Raw genomic sequence first — 22,434 nt, forward strand, 5'->3', positions numbered from 1 at the left:
GTTCATTTTGGTTTGACCTAGGGTTCATATATGTCTGATGCACAGAGTGGATAGCAAGGAGTCTTTCTCACTATGTTGATTGCATTCATATTTATTACATAACTGGATTTTGGTCATTTTTCTAAATACTCATTTCAAAGGGCTTTTTTTCACTTAGTATTGTAAGTCATGCATTCTAACCAGTGATATTGCATCCCTGCTTATTGCTCTGCTTCTGAGACTGTTAATTTAATTGGCCTGATGACTGTTTTGTGTACAGTGGGTAAGTGACTGGCTTTATGCCGGTTATTGTGTACAATGCATACCTGTATATTGCAGATATCTTTCCTGTAAGCCAAGAATGCCATCGGTGGACACCTCATACAGGTTTCAATTGAGTACATTCATTACTAACAGAATGCAAGTAGTTTATCTCATTACACATTTGTTCACATAATACAGGCTCCATACTTACCTTGACATTATTGCAGTTATGAGTCATGTGCTTTGGGGCTGTCTGTGTCTGATGCTATCCATACATAGACAATGTTTGAGGACATTGGATGGCATCACTTTTAATATTTGTATGTGCTCAGATTGTTATGTGTATTCCTTCGCTGGTGAGTGTGTGTACTATCATTTGCCTCTTAGCTGCTGAGTGTGTGCGCTAACCTTGAGTCTTAGAGAGAGTGTGTGTGTGTGTGTGTGTGTGTGTGTGTGTGTGTGTGTGTGTGTGTGTGTGTGTGTGTGTGTGTGTGTGTGTGTGTGTGTGTGTGTGTGTGTGTGTGCGTGTGTGTGTGTGCGCACTATCCATTGTTTCTTAGCCAGAGCAAGGGCATAGTGTTCATGCCTACCACTACTGGCTACCTCTACAGGTGGAGGTTCTCCCTCTGACTCCTAGTCTGTATGAGCTGGCCCTGCCTGTGGTCCAGGAATGTGCCGTCCCGGCCCTTGTCTCTGTTGCAGCTCTTTCTTCAAGATGATATTGTGCAACATGGTACAGGCTGTGAGAATTTCTGCACAAGTGCCTGGGTCGTACTGCAGAGCACCCCCTGATGTGTCTAGACTGTGGAACCATGACTTCAGCATGCCAAAGACGTGCTCTATGATGTTCCTAGTTTGAGAGTGGGCATCGTTGTATCCTTCTTCTGTGGGTTTGTGTGCATTTCTAATGGGTGTCATGAGCCACAGTTCCAGTGCATAACCTGCATCACAAAGTAGATAGCCTTGTGGAATATCACTTCTAGCAAACCTTGTGTAAAGATGCGAGGTGTACCATATGTGTGAGTCATGCTAACTGCCTGTGTTGCCTGCACACACATTGAGGATGATCCCTCAGACATCACAGACAACCTTCTGGTTAACTGAGTGGAAAAATTCCTTCCTGTTGATATATGGCCTTCCCTGTTCAACAGGTGGGGCTTTTATTTCTATGTGAGTGCAGTCTATGGCCCCCAAAACTACAGGGGAGTGTGCTACAGCATAAAATTCCTGCATTGTTCTTTCTTTCTCCTCTTGTGTGTGGAAAATACATGTACTCCCTTGCATGTTCTAGCATAGCATTAAGACATTGGTGTAATATTCTAGAGGCTGAGGTCTGTGACACCCCTAGTATATCCCCTGTGTTTCTCTGGAATGTACCACTAGCCAGTATCCTTAATGCTACACATACCTTAGTTTCCACTGGTATTAGTCCTCCTCAATTTCCCTTGGGTCTGAGGTGGGGTGGCAGAGGTTGCAGAGTTCCTGTAGTGTTTCCCTATCATGCCAGTATTGCTCTACTATTTCAATATCATGCAGTCCAGGATATGTTAAACTGGGTCTGAACACCCTTCTTCTCCTTGGACAAGTTCTCTCAGCAATGGCAGCAGCATACATTTGAGCCTGTTGCACATACACATGCAAGGGAGCAGCAGCAGACCCTAACATCACCTTTTTTCCCTAAGTGTGATGATGGCTGTATTCCAATAGGTTTTGGTGGTCATGGCAAATGGCTACAACATCTCTACACGGGCTTCCTAAATGGCTCCGCCATCTTGGATTGGTTAATTAGCATGTGATTCAGCTGATTATGCTTTCATTAGCATACCCTGCTGCTTACCTTTGTTTGGCAGCTCTACACAATGTGTAGAGCCGTTTAATGAATACAAATTAGCACACTACAGTGTGCGTATTGCTGTGTGACCCACATAAAATAGCAGCATAGAAATTAGCCATTCATGAATCTGGCCCCTAGTTTATATTTACTCTAAGGCATCAGAATTTTTTTAACTTTTCAGTTACTATCAAATCAATAAATTCAGGAAAGATTAGTTCAGGTAGCAATTAATGCACTAACAATAGTATGTATTCACATTTATTTTGCTCACAGTTCAGTCCATTAATAGTGCTCCATATATTCACTTGCCTTGAAGTTTCAACCTTAAAAGAAAAATAGCAAGATGTTTAACATGTATTTCAAGGACCTTCATTTTGATTCAGATTAACTATATTAGTATTTTTATATCCAGCTAATCTATTAGTCCGGTTCTCAATGAATAAGTATCTAGTCTTCCCACTCTTTATAAATATTTCACCCTTAGCTAGCTCTTAACAAATAGCTCCTTTTAACCTGTTCAGCCATTATGACCCTAGATATACATACATAAATAGATGCATCTTTTCAGCTAAATTTAGATTTCTTCCCATTTGTTCCTGATCTCTGCAGACATATTCATACCTCTTAAGTATGCAGTATCTTTATCTTTCTGTTCTAAACACTTTAGAGGCAGATGTACATGCCATTTCTTAATTTGTTGAATAGTCTTATCTTTTCTAATTCTTCTTCTGTTTTTTTATACAGCAACTCACTGTCCTGGAATTCAAAGTTCTAGTTGATTCAATACCCAATAATTCCCTGGCAAAACAGATTGCTTTTAACATAGTCCAGCAAATCTGACTTTCCCTCTCCTTCCAAAAGACCACATGTTCTCAAAAGGGTCATTCTCATTTTGCCCACTGTAGCAAATAAATTCTGTTCCATTTGGTCAGAGTGATTAACCATTACACTGACTTTTTCTAAAATCCTCTTCTTTAACTGCTGCTTAATGGGTCACCTGGCTTCTCCCTGTTCCTGGAGATTTTCCATCTGATCACCTCTGACCAGATGCACATATCTGATAAAGACATCAAACAGATCAGATAGCTCCTGTAGTTCAACTTTAATCATGTCTAAATTATTAGTAACATGTTTCTTATTCATTCTTATAGATTTATAGGTGGTTACTAGGCTACTGGAATAATAGTCATTTTAAGTTTAGCCAAGCTTACCAGAAACTTACCAAAATATTGCTATTGTGTAAATACCTTAAAGAATGGGTTGGCTTAATAGTTAAGGTGTTTACCTAACAAACATAAGGTACAGGGTTTGATTCTCACCTTTGGTAAGCATAGATAAAAAGGCCCCCTGGGGTCATTAGTCAAGTAATCATCTATGAACCTATGGAATTTTACTTTTTCAATATAGGTTGTACATATCAAGCAGGCTGTCAAACAAGGGTAAATTTACAATGTCTCATCCATTGATCCAATATACATTTAAATTGGGTTATGGCTGAACTTTGCTTTACATGGATGGGAAGCCTGTTCCAGAGAAGGGGTAATATTTGGGACACATACCTGTCCCTCCAAAATGTCCTGTTTATGTAGCAAATGAGGTTTGGGTCAGATATTTTTTATGCTAATTGTTTTGCAGATGTTCAATGGATGTATCAGTGTGGGATTAATGGATGTCTTGTAGTTAGGCAAAGACTTATTCATTTATTTACATTTATTTACTGGGATGGTCCATCTTGGCAGAGCCTCTTTTTAGCAAAACCCCAAGGAGAAAGGCGCCATACGTACAATACACAAAATTTCCAATTTAACAAGTATAGACAGTTTATACAGATATGTATAATGCTCAGATTGTACAGGCAGAAGCAGTTTAAATGACAAGTAACATGGAAAGTATACATTTGCAAAATATTTGTGCCTTACATAAGTTTTATAAACTATTTGAGCTTAAAATGTAAAGAATCTAAAAAATTTGCAGGGATCAGTAATAGATCAGTAATAAGAGCTAGAATGGAAGAGTTTAGTAACAAGACAATTGAAGATTTAAAATACATCTACTTCCTACAGATAGGGTGATTGGAGATTTTTTTTCAAGAAAGGAGAGGGAGAGAGTGGAGAGAGCAGATGAAAAGGAGAGAGAGATTAGCTGCAATTAACCTGGGTTAGTGCATAGACAGGACCAAGAATCCATCAGGTGTACTTTTAGTTTATTTTTAAACAATTTGGGGTTTGAGTTCAGTTTTAAATGGAGAGGGATATTGTTCCACATGTTAGAGACATGGTTAGAAAAGAGGGAGTCACCAGCAGAGTTTTTTGATTTAGTTAAAGACAAGATTAATGTGTAGAAAAAAGAATCATTGACCAAAAAATGCATAAAATTCAAAGAGACCTCCGCGGACTGATAGAGCAATGTTTATTTGTATAGAGCCAATAAACGTGATAATGCACCACACACAGTATTTAAAGATGTGTCTAGATCTACTAAATGATGAATTTTTAGTAAACCTCCGGTAGACCAAATTTTTGAACAAAATAAAGTCTATTGTATGGAGTAAAAGTATGTATTGGATCACATTAGATGTTAAGAGTCTGTTTACTAGTATTCAACATAGATTTGGCTTAGAAGCAATATAGGGGACCATCCTTAAGAAAATAATTATTTTGGTTTTAATGACATGATTTTTCATCAGATACAAAGGACAGCCATGGGTGCTCCATTTGCAGAATGTATCTATAAGAATGAATTTGTACAGAAATATGTCAAAATATACTATAGATACATAGATGATTTGATTTTTCTGTGTGATGATGGATTCAACAATATAAACCAATTTGTAAAAATAGGTTTAATATTTCTTTTGAAGGATTACAATTTGGACATACAGTGAATTTTTGGATATTAGGTTAATAGGACAAAGTGGCCATCCAATAATTACTAGTATACATAGGAAATTTGGTATGCCACATGATTTTATATTCAGAAAGTAGTAGAATTAAGATATAATTCAAAAAATAAAAATAAAATAAATATTTTCTTAGTGTCTACTTATAATTTTTTAGTAGTGATATTAAAAAATTTTGCACTTTGGGCTTTGCACTTTGGGAATTTTAAAAATTTTGAGGAACTTAATAATTTAATGGAAAAAATTATTTTTTCATATAAAAGAGGTAGAAGCCTAAGAGACATGGTAGTACATACAAAATTTTAAAACCAGAGTGTAAAATGTATTATGAAATCATGTGGAAACTGTAGTATTTGTATATATATAAAAATGCTATAAAATGTGGGTGTAATAAGTTTTATATTGGTCAAGGATGTTCAAAGTAAGATTACTTGAACATTTAAGGACATAAGGAATCAAAAGCAGAAAGCCCATTAGCTTTACATTTTGATGAATATCACAATGGCTTAACAAGTAGCTGATACTGAAGTAAATGGCCATATGGTTGAAAAGTCACTATTGAGTAAAGAAACTATTTTATTTTAAAATAGTATATAAAGTGTTTTACAATTGTGAAGGTTTACCCTTGAAGGCTTACTGTGGCCGGCGCCAGAGAGAGAAACAAACTTTTTGTCTGTTTCATCAAGAGAGCTAATAAATCTACTTAATTTTACTGGTCTTGTGGTTTTCGTTCATCTGCCTTTCATCTGTTGCTGTCGGAATTTTTTGATTTAGTTACCTGTATTAAGATATGAAACTGGTTTAGACTTGGTTTTCAGACAACTTGTTATAGTTCAGGATAGTAATACACTGCTTGTGTGACATCACTTATCAGAGCATATTAGGAGTTCATGCTAAAAACACCAGTAAAACAGTTCAGTTATCATCAATATGGTTAAGATCAGATCATTTAAAATGCTTATCATCTCAGCAAATCAGTTTATTAAGGGTAGCACGTTAATAAAAAGGGAGACAAGGAGAGAAATAAAAACGAAAAGAAAATGACTGCTCACTGCTACTAGAGTGACACTGGCCTGCTATTGATAACATCAATTATTTTTTTATTTTTTATTTTTTATTTTACATTTGTTGACCGGGCTAGTCTAGCTGGATACATGTCCCTTTTCAGTAGAGGCCTGGGGAGATAAGCTCCAAGACATGGTCTAAATACAATAGTACAAGTTCAAACAACACAGAAAAAATATCAATATATTAATAAAAATAGCAACTTTCAAAAAGGAAATAAAAATCATCAATAATGGTATTAAGTAATTAACGGTACAGAGTTTGTAACAGGATATATTATTGAGGACAAAAATCATAAAACAGTGAAATTTCAGGTATGGAGACATAAGTCAGGTTAGGTCACAGGTAAACAAAGGAAGTTAGGTGAGTAGTAATGTAGCAAAGGAGTTACTTAAGAAGAGAAAGTAAAAAGAGGATATAAAAAAAGAAAAGGGTTATATAAGAAAAGTATGATAAGATGGAAAAAAGTAGCAGAGGCTAGTAAGCACTGGATAGGTTAGACAAATTAGTAGAGGTAGATGACTAGTCTGGTTTTGAACAGGGCCATAGCCAGTGAGTTTTGAGGAGAAGTTTAAGTCTATTTTTAAAGAGAGATAATGAGGAGAGTGAGGAGAGGTCACAAGGGAGAAGATTCCAGGATTTACCTACAGAATTAGAGAAAAGGGAATCCCCAGCTCTGTTGTTAGGTTTAGTGGTGTGGACTAGTAGTTTTTGAGATGAGCGTAAGGACTTCAGATTTGTATAGGGGGTGATTAGGTAGATAAACTTGGAGTATTAGAAGGTTTACAAAGAATGTTGTGGGCAAGGGTGAGTTGGTGAAATTTAATCAGGTGTTGTAGTTCTAACCATCCTAGCTGTTTTAGGTTAATGCAATGATGGGTTCGGAATGGGTTGCCTGTAGCAAATCGTGCTATGTTATTATAAGCCATTTCCAATTTGTTGAGATTATTCTTGAAGAGATTAGTAAAAATGGGAGAGACATAAAGGAGTGTAGAGATTAAATGTGTGTGGGCAATAGTAGTTTTAGCAGTGGGGGAAAGTAAGTGTTTTATCCTATAGAGGGTACCAATTTTTTTATTAACAGTCTTCATGGTATTATTGATGTGGATGTCAAAGCTCAGATTATTGTCGATGGTGACACCGAGTAGTTTGGTGGTAGAGTCAGGAAATATAATAGTATCATTGGTAGATGTTACTAAGAATTGGAGAGGGGAGGACTTATGAATAGGCGTGAAGAGGAGGAGTTTGTTTTTTTTAGCGTTCAAGAGGTGCAATTACTGCAGTTTGGTTCATCTTTAACTTATAGCCTGGGTTATTCTACAAGGAGCAGTTAATATTGATGAATAAGAATAATTAAAATACAAAACACCACTGGCATACTGTGAGCAGAGTCTGTATGTAGGCCTTGGTCTTTGGATGATAGATGTGTCAGGAGCACTCTAATTTAATCAAAAGAGAGAAGAGTTTATGAAATAAGGTGAATGCCAAGTGTTATATCACACTGGCGTTATCAATTAAACATTCAACATCCTTCCATGAACAGGGAAACCAGTGCATTTAACATCATGCAGACGTAATCACTGTGGATGCTATTCCTATCGTTGAATGACATTTTTTTAATTAGCTATGAGCAGAAACCATATAATAAGTATAATAGCGCAAAAAAAACAGTGTCTAGCTTATAAAACATGTGGGGGAGAATTGCAATAGACAATTTGCTTCATAAAAATGGGTAGGCTATTATGTTTGAGTGCTACTGGTGGTCTGCAGCAGTAAAACCTATGGCATAGTATAATGCCTTGAAATACAGAAGGTCTGTTTGGCAAGTGCAGCACTTCAATGGTCAAACGAGTAATGCAGAATAAATATAGAACCAACCAAGCAAGTAGAAAACATCAACAATATATTTCTGTAATAAACTTACATTTAGTCTGTAAAGTCCAAGCAGTTAGAACCACAAATGCATCCCTACCTATTCCAGTAAGCCCAGAGAGCTATTTAATAGGCACTTTCTGACCTGAGTCTGATACTCTTAGATGTAATCTTTAAGGGAGCTAAGGGATAACCTGCTTGGCTGCATCTCTATCTGGGCCAGGGAGCTAAGGGAAAGCCTGCTTGGCTCCATCTCTATCTGGGCCAGGGAGCTAAGGGATAACCTACTTGGCTCCATCTCTATCTGGGTCAGGGAGCTAAGGGATAACCTGCTTGGCTCCATTTCTATCTGGGCCAGGGAGCTAAGAGATAACATGATCAGCTCAGTCTTTATCTGGGCCATCCTTCAGGGCTAGAGAAAACCAATTAAAACAATCTGTAAAGCAAATGAGAGGTATTTATTCATAGTGTAACAAATATATTTGATGTTCATTGTGTTACACTGCTGTAGTCATTACACTTGGGTTATCCTGCCGTCAGGCGGTTCCCCAGTCGGCCTGAGTTCCAAAGTCTTGGTTTGGCATCGGTTGCTGTCACCTCCTCCCTGACGTCAGTGCAACAGGGGTATATAAGATGCAGCCGACGCCATTTTCTTCAGTCTTTCTTGCCGCGCGGTACCCGAAGCAGAAGCAGTTCGCAAGTACTGGTCGGCCGACTCCTGAGATTTTCATTCCGAATCCAGAACTGAAGTCTTCTACAAAGCTAAGTATCCCGTTGGGGAAACCTTTTCTTGCCTCAGACCGATGTCAGTAAAAGTTAATAACTGTATTTCTTGTGGGAAGCAAATACCTCATAAGGATTTCCACTCCTATTGTATTCCATGCCTAGGCCCAGACCACGACGTCACTGGTTGTCGGTTTTGTGCTAGGTTCAATGAGCACACTATTAAACGTCGGTTTGATTTTGTCCGACATTATTTTGCAGAAAATTCAATTACACCATGCCGTCGGACCTTCCGATGACCAGAATACATAAAAAGTGCAAAGACAAGGACAGGCATCCAAGGCCCAGAACTGACGACGAGGCTTCTTCTAGGCCGGTCGCAGGTTCTCCGGTTTTCAGCGAGATGCCTACGCAGCCCCTGATGACCGCTTCCACAGAACCACAGACCACCTCCGACTCCCACGTGGAGCTGGCTGGGCCTTCGGATGCTCTAGGTTTTCAGCCTACCGAAACTAACCCATCAGAGGGAACCGAAGTAGCTGAGCAATCCACAGCCTCAGAGGGTGTTTTCAGACCTACCCAGTTAACCATTAAACCCTCTGCTAAGTCTAAGCCCCCTTTAAAAACAAAGAAACAGATACAGCATTCTCCAGGACAGGCTTCCATGCCTAAGAAACAAATGCTCAAAATGGTCGAAGACTTAATCACCCTGATCAGGGGGTCCCATCCCCCTCCTGAATAAAGGCCCAGACAGGATGCAGACTATGAATCTTCCGACCAGGTGTCCATTTCTTCAGATTCATCCTCAGACCTAGGATATTCTTTACCCCCTTATGAGGATTCTGATGCTGAGGAATCAATTCCATCAGCCTCTCCGCCTGAGGACTATTCCTTTGGGGAGACCTTACATACCATGAGGGAGCATTTCCATTGGGAAGGCCAGGATTACTCAGAATCCAAGAAAAGGCTCAGAGACTTCCTTTTATTGCCTCAACACAGACCCCTTACTATCCCGCCAGTGTTAGATATTGTGGATGATGTGTACACTGAATCCAGCTTAAATACTGACTCCTTACCTCCAGCCCCAGTTAAACCTGATAGATATTACAGAGTCCCTGACTCTCACAAATTTCTGTATAAAAGCCCTGTTGCAGACCCTGAAACTATTTCTCAGGGGCCCAAAGGGATTAAGGCCTTATCAGCAAAAAACCCAGTTCCCTCTGACAGAGATTCCAGAGCATTAGACAGATGGGGAAAGAAAGTATATACGTCTGCAACTTTAGCAATGAGAGCCTTAAATTGCCAGTTTCACATGCTAAAATATCAGCAATTTTTGATGTCTCAGTTGAAACAAAAGATGCTTCCAGATTCAGATACTCCTAATTTTAAAGAAATGCAGGATTTATTGCATGCAGCTGAACAAGTGGGAAAACATACTTTGCAATGTGGGTTTGATTCCTTAGAGGCCTCCTGCAGAGCAGCAGTTACAGGCTCTGTCATTAGAAGGCATGCTTGGTTAAAAGAACATACGTTACCAGATCATGTTAAGGCAAAATTATTGGATGCACCTTTGCAGTGGGATGTGTTGTTTGGACTAAAGGCAGAGGAGGTATTAAAGAAGATGGAGGATAAGGCAAAATCTATGCAAACGGTGAAGGATTTCTTACAGGTTCAGCCTCCTCGTTTTAGCAGAAATTGGCCAACAAAGAATTGGCCCCACCCCCACCCCCCGGTAAGGAAACCTCCTTAAAAAACTTCTCCAAAGCCAACTCCATGCTACTGAAGTCAGAAATGACAAACTTCACAACACCCACGCAGACAGGATCTGGAAGTTTGACTGCAGAATCCTACACTAAGGCACTGTACGAGCACATCCACTCGTGCATGGATTGTGCCATCCCAAATAGAACCAAGATGCTCTTCTCCAAAAAAAGGAAGCCAATCTGGTGGTCCCTTGCTATAAACAAACTATACAACAGAAGGAAGAAACTGTTGCAGAAAAGAGGAAAATTCCAGGATGCAAAAAACTCCCTCACAAACCTCAGTAAGAAGCTGAGATCCCTCATAAAATCCTCAAAAGCTAGTTACGAAAATAAAATTGTCAAAGATTCCAAAGACAACCACAAGGCATTCTATAGTTATGTCAAAAATCTAAATGGCAATGCTCAGATCTGCTCTGAGCTACAACAGAATGGTATTAAATATACTGATCCCAAGGATATTGCCAATATCCTGGCAGATCGATTTATTGCCAACTTCACTCCCCTCTCACCCCCTAAAGGGCCCATCTCAATACCAAAAGATTGCCAAATTCTGATAATCACAGCCACACAGGTAGAAACAGCACTCTCCAAAGATGAGAATATAGCATCCATGGGACCAGATGACATCCCAGGCTGTGTACTACATGAACTACAAAATGAACTGGCACCCCACCTAAGTGTCATGTTTAATCATAGCCTCACCTCAGGCTTCGTGCCCACTGAGTGGCGCAGAGCTACAGTTATCCCGATCCACAAGGGAGGATCCACCTTGGATCCTGGGAACTACCGTCCCATCAGTCTGACAAGCCTGATCGGCAAGGGCATGGAATGCATTATCATGGCACTTATAAACAAAGACATTGGCAACCTCCAGACACTGGACCCCACCCAGTTTGGGTTTGTGAAGGGCTGATCTTGTCTCCTGAATCTGATTGACTTCTTTGAATCAGTCTCCAGAGTTGTGGACGAGGGTAAGGAGGTCCACACAGCCTATCTGGACCTCGCCAAGGCCTTCAACATCATCCCCCACTCTGGAATCATAGATAAACTTACTAAGCAGGGCATAAATCCCTACGTAACTCGATGGGTTGCCAACTGGCTTACTGACAGAACCCAGACTGTAAAAGTAGCCGACTCCAAATCCAGCTCCAGACAAGTGACAAGTGGAGTACCACAGGGTTCAGTCCTGGGACCACTCTTGTTTGGCATCTACTTCTCTGAAGTACAGGCCAACATTAAGGGACTCTGGCTAACAAAGTTTTCAGATGACTGCAAACTGGGAGCCATTATTGAATCCCCAAATGATGTGGATATTCTACAAAAGGGCCTTACAGAAACAGATGCCTGGTGCCAGAGCCATGGGCTCAAGCTTAATGCCAAGAAATGTATAGTCATCCTCTTTGGAAAAAAACATGTACCCATGAACTACCACATAGGTGGCAGGACATTAAACATCGAAAGTGTGATGAGAGACTTAGGGACACAAGTGGACAGTGGTCTCACTTTCGATAACCACATCACCACAACAGTCAGGAAATCCTTCTACGTGGCACACCTCATCACTAAGGGCTTTTCATCCAGAAAAAAGGAGGTCATTGTCCCACTGTACTCATCCCTCATTAGACCCATTATAGAGCATAATGCCGCATTTGGTATGTATATCACAAGACATCTGCAACAGCTGGAAAGGCCAGAGAAATACCTCACTAAAAGAATCACAGGCCTAAAGCAGATGCCATATGCTGACCATCTAAAAAAACTCCAGCTATACTCTGTGGCATATCGTCTACTCAGAGGCGATCTCTGCTTAACATACAAGGCCATGTCAAACCCTGAGCTGTTGGACATGCTCCACTTAAAGAAATCCCAATCCCTCAGAGCCACACGCTCCAGAAATCTAAACCTTATCATCACAATGAACAAAACATGCTGGAGGGATAGGTTCCTGACCCAGAGACTCCCCATACTCTGGAATAGACTGCCCATACATGTCAAGCAGAGCACCTCATTAGCCCTCTTCAAAAGGAACCTTGATGATTGGATGGGAGATAGGAAATTCACGGGGATCATGTCAGTCACCCTGCTAGACAGGGGCCCAGAGAAGTAAATATTGTGGGAAAAAAATTCCAGGGAATTGTTATGGCTAGGCTTCCATAGGCCATAGAGCCGATAGCCTAGTACCAACCTATGAACCTATGGTCCTTTCCAGTCACAGACAGACCTCAAAGGGGCAGATACAGATGTCCAAGAGGTCGAGGTCAAGCACAAGGTCCTTACAGGCCTCGACAATGGGGCACACCAGGCCAGAAAGAAGGGAAAGACAGGCCACAAACTTATAAAAAGCAGCCTCAATGACTTCCCACTACAGCTGCCAAACAGCTCTCTCTTGGCAGCCCCCTTAGGAAGAAAACTGGCACTTTTCTATCACAACTGGCATTGCATCACCAAAGACAAATGGGTTCTCAATATTCTATCTCAAGGTTACAGGTTCCACTTTCACACCCTGCCAAGGTTAAAAGGAATGCCAAATCTGCCACCAAATCAATGGGCAGAGGCTCAAAGACAAATTACAGCGCTCATGGACATGAGAGCTATTCAAAAGGTACCACCACAGGAGCAAGGACAAGGATTTTACTCAAGACTCTTTCTGGTTCCCAGAAAGGACAGAGCCTGGAGACCCATTCTGGATCTTTCTTCTCTAAACACTTATCTGGATGTTCCAAAATTCAAAATGTTGACACTACAGCAGCTTCTTCCCATGCTGGGCAAGAAAGCTTGGCTCGTGACTTTGGACCTCAAGGAGGCATACCTGCATGTCCCTATCAGACAAAATTGCAGAAGATACCTCAGATTTCTAGCTGGTTCAATGCACTATCAATTCTATGCACTGCCCTTTGGCTTATCTACTGCGCCCAGGGTCTTCACAAAGTGCCTGGAACCAGTAATTGCATTTTGCTGGCAAAAAGGAATTCAAATTTATCCATACCTGGATGTCTGTCTGATTCAAGCAGAGAGCAAGGACATTCTTCTAAAGCATCTGGCGTTCATAAAAAAGTTATTAAGTTGCCTGGGGTACACAGTAAATGAAAAGAAATCAAAACTAGTGCCCTCACAACAGATAATATTCCTGGGTACCAGCTTGAACACAACGGCCCACATGGCTTATCTCATGCCAGACAAGCAAGGACAACTGACTCAGTACTTTCAATTTATGGCAACAAAGACCCAACTCCCTGCAAGAAAAATTCTGCACGCCTTGGGCTACATGGCATCTTGTATACTACTAATTCCATATGCCAGACTGCATATGAGGAAACAACAATGGTACCTAAAGAGTGTATGGTCTCAACACTGTCAAAGTTTGGAAACATTTATACCACTTATTCCTTGCCTTCTACAGGAGTTTCGATGGTGGGCTCAAGCTTGTCACCTCAACAAGGGACAGCCTTTTACTCAACTCACAGCCAGGCAAACACTGACAACAGATGCATCGGATTACGCCTGGGGAGCACACATGGCAGGAAAATGTATTCAGGGCAAGTGGCCCACAGAGCAAAGGCATCTTCACATCAATCAAAAAGGGATGCTAGCTGTACAGAATGCCCTTATAGCTTTCAAGGACCTGCTGCATCCAGGACAACTACTACTAAAGACAGACAACACCACAGTTATGTGGTACATAAACAAGCAAGGGGGCACACACTCCTACCCCCTCTGCAGACAAGCCATGACCTTGTGGAACACAGCTCTAGACTACCAAGTTCATCTGCAAGCACAATTCCTGCCAGGAGAGAAAAACACACTGGCAGATGACCTAAGCAGAAACATCATGGATCCCCACGAATGGGAATTGAATCCACAAATATTCAGAATGATAACACAAGAGTGGTGTAGCCCGGACATTGATCTGTTTGCATCCCCAATGAACCGCCAGCTACAGAAATTCTGCACAAGGAGTTACCATCCACAAGCATGGAAAGTGGATGCCATCTCATTCAGCTGGAAAAACCTGCAAGTATATGCTTTCCCTCCTTTACCTCTCCTTCCAAAGGTACTCATAAAAGCCAGGCAAGAAGAGCCAAAGATGATCCTGATTGTACCAGACTGGCCACGCCAGCACTGGTACCCAATCTTAAAGAATTTAGCACAAGAACCACCCTGGATTTTGCCTCAAATCCCACATTTGCTGACACAGCACAACAATCAGATACTTTACAGCCAGCTAAAGACCTTAAACCTAGCTGCATGGAAAATTCCTTAGTCAAGCAAGCAATGCCTCTCTCCAAAGCTGTTATGGATGTCATTCTGGAGGCCAGAAGGCCTAGCACCAGGAAACCCTACTCGGATAAATAGAAGAGATTCTGTGCCTGGAACCAGGCACACAGCCTTGACCCTCTTGTCCCAAACATTCCTCAGATACTTCAGTATTTAACTGAGATGCTGGACAAGGGCCTCTCCTTCTCATCCATCAAGATCCACGCCTCAGCCATTTCTGCTCATTACAACACGGATCCACCAATTTTTTCTAATCCTTTGCTCAAACAGTACCTCAGAGGTGCTAAAAACATAAGACCGCCCCGTAGAGCACCTAGCCCAACTTGGGACCTCAACTTTGTTTTGGAAAAATTAACTTTACCTCCTTTTGAGCCAGCTAACACAGCAGAATTAAAATACATCTCTTGGAAAACTGCTCTACTTCTGGCAATAACATCAGCAAGAAGAGTTTCAGAATTACAGGCAGTAATGGCAGTGGAACCTTTCCTCATTTTCCACCAGGACAGGGTGTCTTTAAGAACTAACCCTACGTTTATGCCAAAGGTGGTATCAAGTGTGACTCTAAACCAAACTATTCACTTGCCAGCTTTCTATCCAAAACCACAGAACAAAGGGGAGAGACTACTACATTCTTTGGACATTCACAGGCAGTTATGCTTCTACTTGGACAAAACCAAAGCTTTCAGAAAATCTGAGCAATTACTGGTAGCATATAGTGCAGGAGCACAGGGAAAAGCCATTTCAAAACAGACTATCTCAAAATGGATAGGACATTGTATATGTTTCTCCTATACTCACCATGGGAAACCTTTACCTAGCAGCATTAGATCTCACTCCACCAGGGCAACAGCCACTTCAACTGCCTACCTCAGTGGAGTACCTACCAAGGATATTTTGGAAGCAGCAACATGGAGTTCTGTGCATACCTTCACCAAGCATTACCATTTGCCTCTATACTCCAAATCCAGAGCTGGCTTCATCACTGCTGTGCTGCAGGGCCTTATAGCCACCCCTAATGCCTTATAGAACCAGCCTCCCTACCTCAGCTTTGGGATTCCACCCAAGTGTAATGACTGCAGCAGTGTAACATGATGAACATAGTACAGTTTTGTACCTACCATAAATGTAGATGTTCGATTGTAAACACTGCTGCAGTCCAGGTTACCCTCCCTCCTTCCCCTCTTACTTGCTGGTACGTACTTATGCCTCCTACCCTTTACTACCTATGGGGAGTATTTGCTGGTAACTGAAAGTTGTTGTTTGCTTTTCTTATGTATGTTTTATTAGCAATTTAAATTGCCTACCTATATGGGGGCACCTGACATCTGGGGCAAGAAAAACTGAAGAAAATGGCGTTGGCTGCATCTTATATACTCCTGTCGCACTGACTTCAGGGAGGAGGCGACAGCAACCGATGCCGGACCAAGACTTTGGAACGCAGGCCGACTGGGGAACCACCTGACGGCAGGATAACCCAAGTGTAATGACTGCAGCAGTGTTTACACTCGAACATCTACATTTATGGTAGGTATAAAACTGTACTTTACTGTTATTTGTATTTTGTTTTCTTCCAAAAGCAATACTGGATGTTATCATAAGCTAGCTAAATTTAATATTATTTATTTAGAAGGAAACTGGGTTTGCATTCCAGCTGCTGGGTCTGATTAATTTACAGGAAGCTAGGCAAAAATTAAATCTATACTTTGTTTTCAGGTGTATTAGCTCAGCACTTTTTTTTTTCTGAGGTAGCATGCAGGGGTAGAAATAAGCCTCATATATGACTCATTGAAATCCAGCCTTGCTCAACTGGGGATGAGAGTGCATACTCCAAAAGGTGGGAGTCCCTGAAAATTTTGTTTTTAGGTGTATTTGCACAGCACCTTTTTTTCTTTCTGAGGGAACCTGCAGAGGCAGAAATAAGCCAAGTGTAGATCACCGTGCAACAGTCTGTAGGAGACCAAATACAGGGACAGGACTTTTAGACAGTCTGCATAGGACATATTGTTTACTCTCTGTATACTTTTTATGAGGAACCTCTTTGCTCTCAAGCTGTTGCAAGTGTGCATGGTACTCGATGATTGGTCTACTGAGAGCTGAGTGCAGTAGAATAATGACTTCCATGGACCTGGATGTCATTCCCTTACTTATAAGTTGTGCAAAGTAGATTGATTTTTCTTACCATTGAGGACACATGATGGTTAATGGTCAGATTACTGTCAACATGTGGTTCTAGATCCTTGACCACTTTTAGGGGTGTATTATTAATGTAGTAATTTCCAGGGGTAGCCATCTTTCCAAAAGGTACTATTATGCATTTTTCCACACTGAGTTTCAGTCCATGTTTCTGGACCAGTTGTTTGTCTGTGTTAGGCCCTCTTTAAGGGTATCTGCATCTTTTCAGGATTCATTGACCATGCCTAGTTTGCAATCATCTGCAAATTTGGTCAGTCAGAGGCCCTTGAAATTTGCCTTGACTTCAGAGAAGTAGATGCCAAAAAGGAAAGGCCTGTGGGACACTGCTAGTGACTGTCTTTTTTGTAGAGGTGAATTTCCCCTATCTTAACTTCTTGTGTTCTATCATTGAGCCAGTTGTTATCCATCAGGTGACATACAGGTATATCCCTAATTTTATAAGCTTATCTACACTGCCCAAGTGAGGTATTGCATTGTATGCCTTAGCAAGTTTGAGGTAGGCAGTGTGTACTGTTTTACTCTTGTTCACAGCTTTAGTCACCTTCCTGAAGAAGTCTAGAAACAACACAGGCACCGATCTGGCTGGAATAACTCCTAAAAAAGTTTATTGTGAAGCGCTTTTCATATTCCACCTTTGGAAGACTTCATCAGACAAAAGAAAAGAACTTCATACACAGTTTTAAAATGAAAAAGGCGCCAAAGCAAAGCACAGTAATTGGATTCAGCCACCATTCAATTAACTAATTAAATACTAAGTTAAATAATTAAAAGTGTTCTGCATCAAAAACCTTTTTCTTGTGTTAAAAAAAGCTCATGTCAGGAAAATAAAATCATTCATTTAAAACTGCTGTTTAAAACTTTAATTTTAGAAAAAACAAAATGCAAAACTGTACTCCAACATAAAGTACAGAAATACTGAATGAAAAGCATAAATGTAGGAAAATGTAGTTATAAATATAAGCTTGGAGTGTAAAAGAAGAAAAAAAGAACATAATAATAATAATAATAATAATAATAATAATAATAATAATAATAAGTATAAAATGAGTCAAATATAACAACAGACTACTACTCACAGCACCAAGAGGTGACAGTGTCTGAAGCAAAAATGTCAATAACTATGGACAGGGTGTCAAATACCTAAAAGTGCAAATACATCCAGTAAACTATGTTCTAAGACCTTAGAGGATCTGTGTTCTAAAAATGTTGAAAAAATTTAAAAACAATTTAAAAACAATTTTTAGTACTAGACTATAAAAATGTGCAAGGGAACTCAAGACGAAAACAGGAATAAACTACAACAGTTGCTGCCTTTTGCTAACATGAAATAAAATACTGTATGTGTCACCTCAATAGACTTCTCAACTTCAAAATACAAGTCAAAGATGTGACCTCGTTTAAACCAGGGGGAGTGTAAGATTTCAGCCTAAGCTGCCAAACAAGTTCACGTTTCTCTAACAGTAACTGATGTGGTCCACCTTTTTCATCAACCACTACCTGATTTATCACTTTGAACACAAAAGCATGGGTAGGATTCACATTGCAGTGTCTCGCTAGGGCATTGGTACTACTCTTCTTCCTTATATGATGTGTGTTCGTAAATCCTTTCTTTTAATTTCCTGTCAGTTTTGCCGATATAAAAAGCTGGACATGACTGGCAGGAAGCCAGGTAAACCACTGATTTAGAACTACAACTGTACCGGCCTCTGGCTTTAAACATGTGTTGATTCACTGTAAAACTAGACCCTGTAGAAATGAATTTATGATAATTACATGTCTCACATTTGTATGTGCCCTCTGTTCCAGTGGGTTTCATAATCGTACTTTCCATGATACTTTTTAGATTTCTACCTTTTCTAAAAATAATAACTGGTTCATCACCTAATTTCTCTACTAAATCTTTCTCAAAGGTCAATATGTGCCAATTTCTTCTAAGGATGTTGCTAATGAACTTCGCTTCCAAAGTAAAAGGGGTAATAAAACTCTTCTTGTAACAAACCAAGTCTGTACCTGTTGAGCCCACAACTGCTGGTGGTGAACTTGTACTGGGCACCACCATGCTCAATTCTTCTTCCACATCCAAAACTAAATCTCCTTCTTTTACGGTAAGGATGGGATTATAAATACCTGACAGTCTCTTACTACAAACCTCTCTTACCACCTCATCAACTAATGATTCTGGGTAACCACGACTCATAAACATGTGCTACAACAAGATACATTCATCGTCAAATGATGTGTCTTTAGATGTCATTCGAGCTGCTCTTACCAGCTGTCCCTTTAGGACAGATTTCTTCTGATGGAACGGGTGACAACTGGAAAAGTGCAACAACGTGTGGGAATACGTAGGCTTCCTGTGATAAGAAAAGAGATATACTGCTGTTTAATGCTTCCACAGCTACATGCATCATCTGCACTCCCTTAAAACATGATGAAAATATCATCAAAACACATCCAGTAATTCTTGAATCAAACATATTTCATCACTCTCTGCTCCATAAGAAATAAGTTTCAACTATCAGCACATCAAAACATTCTGTTGTCATAGTCATCATTGTCCATCATAGAGACCTCACATATGAGGAACGAACAAACAAATAGGTGGGGTGGTGGGTTGGGTGTGCGTACACTCTTAAAGGGTTAAAGGGTGATTGGTGTAACTACCTCCAAACAGTACAGACAAAGTTCAATTTTGAATATATAATTTCAAATCAATCAAAACCCGTCAAACCCTTACTGAAAACAACACCTGGCATGGTGTGTAACTTGAACTTGAACAACTTTGAAGTCACCCACTACATTCAACAAAAAATGACAGGTGCATTAGTTATCTGTTGTACTTGGTGATTCTCCTTCATGCCCCTCATGACCAAATATACCCTTTTGGGTGGTGGTGGTGGGTATGCAACCCCATTCTTATAGTCTCAGTGGTCTTCTCTCAGTTTCTCTCAGTTTTTCTTGAGTCACTTCCGTGTTCTTGGTCAATAGAAGAGAAAACAGAAAACACCCTTTATAAATACCTTATTATGAACTGGTGGTGTGTTTTTTAATTCATTTATTAAAAACTTGATTTTGTTTAGTAAAAGTCTCAATATAAATAGAATAATGTTTGCACATCATGTCCATTAATTCAGTACATGCTTGTCAAACAACATTAAAAGTTCATTGTAAAACACTTACACTGTTTTGTTATTTCTCAAAATAAATTTACTCCAATTGTAACTTTTTAGTTTTAACATTTTTTGATCATCTAATTTTAATCCTAAGAGATAAAGACTCACCTCCAGCTGACACCCTGAGTTAATGAAATCAATATTGCTTATAAAAGAGTCTTTTCCTTCCTTAGGGATTTGTTGATAAAAGGGTTGATCAGTGTTGACGTTTATAATTACCTTGTGATTTTGAAGCCAAGAACACCCAATTTGTTTGGTTTACCTAAACTACATAAAAACATTGAAAACCCTCCTATGAGGGCTTTGGTGAATGCAAGGTCCTCTATTACATATGCATGCTCTAAGTTTCTGGATGATTTATTAAAGAAATATGTAGTGACGGAGGAACAGATATGCAAAGACTCTTGGGCTTTTTTGAATAATTTAGAAAAATTTACATTCCATGACAACATTTTTTTCTTAACAATAGACATGGTGGACCTTTATTTCTCCATCCCACATGACATAGGGTTAGAATATATCACTAAGAAACTTATTTCTTATGGAGCAGAGAGTGATGAAATATGTTTGATTCAAGAATTACTGGATGTGATTTTGAACAACAACTACGTCAATTTCAATGGCAACATCTATAAGCAAGTGGTAGGGGTAGCGATGGGTTCCCCATGTGGGGCAAGTTATGCTAATTTAGTTCTAACACAGTGGGAACACGAACACATATTTAGTAAAGACATCCATAAGAAAGTAAAGCTTTACAATAGGTTTTTGGATGATATTTTCATCATGTTTTAAGGGAGTGCAGATGATGCATGTAGCTTTGTGGAAGCATTAAACAACAGTACTTCTTTCTTAAGATTCACATACACATACAAAGAGGATACCATCAGTTATTTAGATGTGAAATTGGTAAGGGACACTGTACGTAAAGGCTATTTAGCTAAAATTTTCAGGAAGCCTACGTATTCCAACACGTTGTTGCACTTTTCCAGTTGTCACCCATTCCATCAGAAGAAATCTGTCCTAAAGGGACAGCTGGTAAGAGCAGCTCGAATGACATTTGAAGACACATCATTTGACGATGAATGTATCTTGTTGAAGCACATGTTTATGAGTCGTGGTTACCCAGAGTCATTAGTTGATGAGGTGGTAAGAGAGGTTTGTAGTAAGAGACTGTCAGGTATTTATAACTCTATCCTTACCGTAAAAGAAGGAGATTTAGTTTTGGATGTGGAAGAAGAATTGAGCATGGTGGTGCCCAGTACAAGTTCACCACCAGCAGTCATGGGCTCAACAGGTACAGACTTGGTTTGTTACAAGAAGAGTTTTATTACCCCTTTTACTTTGGAAGCGAAGTTCATTACCAACATCCTTAGAAGAAACTGGCACATATTGACCTTTGAGAAAGATTTAGTAGAGAAATTAGGTGATGAACCAGTTATTATTTTTAGAAAAGGTAGAAATCTAAAAAGTATCATGGAAAGTATGATTATGAAACCCACTAGAACAGAGGGCACATACAAATGTGAGGCATGTAATTATCATAAATTCATTTCTACAGGGTCTAGTTTTACAATGAATCAACACATGTTTAAAGCCAGAGGCCGGTACAGTTGTAGTTCTAAATCAGTGGTTTACCTGGCTTCCATGTCAGTCATGTCCGGCTTTTTATATCGGTAAAACTGACAGGAAATTAAAAGAAAGGATTTACGAACACATATCATATAAGGAAGAAGAGTAGTACCAATGCCCTAGCGAGACACTGTAACGTGAATCCTACCCATGCTTTTGTGTTCAAAGTGATAAATCAGGTAGTGGTTGATGAAAAAGGTGGACCACATCAGTTACTGTTAGAGAAACGTGAACTTGTTTGGCAGCTTAGGCTGAATTCTTACACTCCCCCTGGTTTAAACGAGGTCACATCTTTGACTTGTATTTTGAAGTTGAGAAGTCTATTGAGGTGACACATACAGTATTTTATTTCATGTTAGCAAAAGGTAGCAACTGTTGTAGTTTATTCCTGTTTTCGTCTTGAGTTCCCTTGCAAATTTTTATAGTCTAGTACTAAAAATTGTTTTTAAATTGTTTTTAAATTTTTTCAACATTTTTAGAACACAGATCCTCTAAGGTCTTAAAACATAGTTTACTGGATATATTTGCACTTTTAGGTATTTGACACCCTGTCCATAGTTATTGACATTTTTGCTTCAGACACCGTCACCTCTTGGTGCTGTGAGTAGTAGTCTGTTGTTATATTTGACTCATTTTATACTTATTATTATTATTATTATGTTCTTTTTTTCTTCTTTTACACTCCAAGCTTATATTTATAACTACGTTTTCCTACATTTATGCTTTTCATTCAGTATTTCTGTACTTTATGTTGGAGTACAGTTT

Source organism: Protopterus annectens, chromosome 7.part0 (assembly GCF_019279795.1).
Source record: "Protopterus annectens isolate FY-2018-M chromosome 7.part0, PAN1.0, whole genome shotgun sequence".
Classification (NCBI taxonomy): domain Eukaryota; kingdom Metazoa; phylum Chordata; order Ceratodontiformes; family Protopteridae; genus Protopterus; species Protopterus annectens.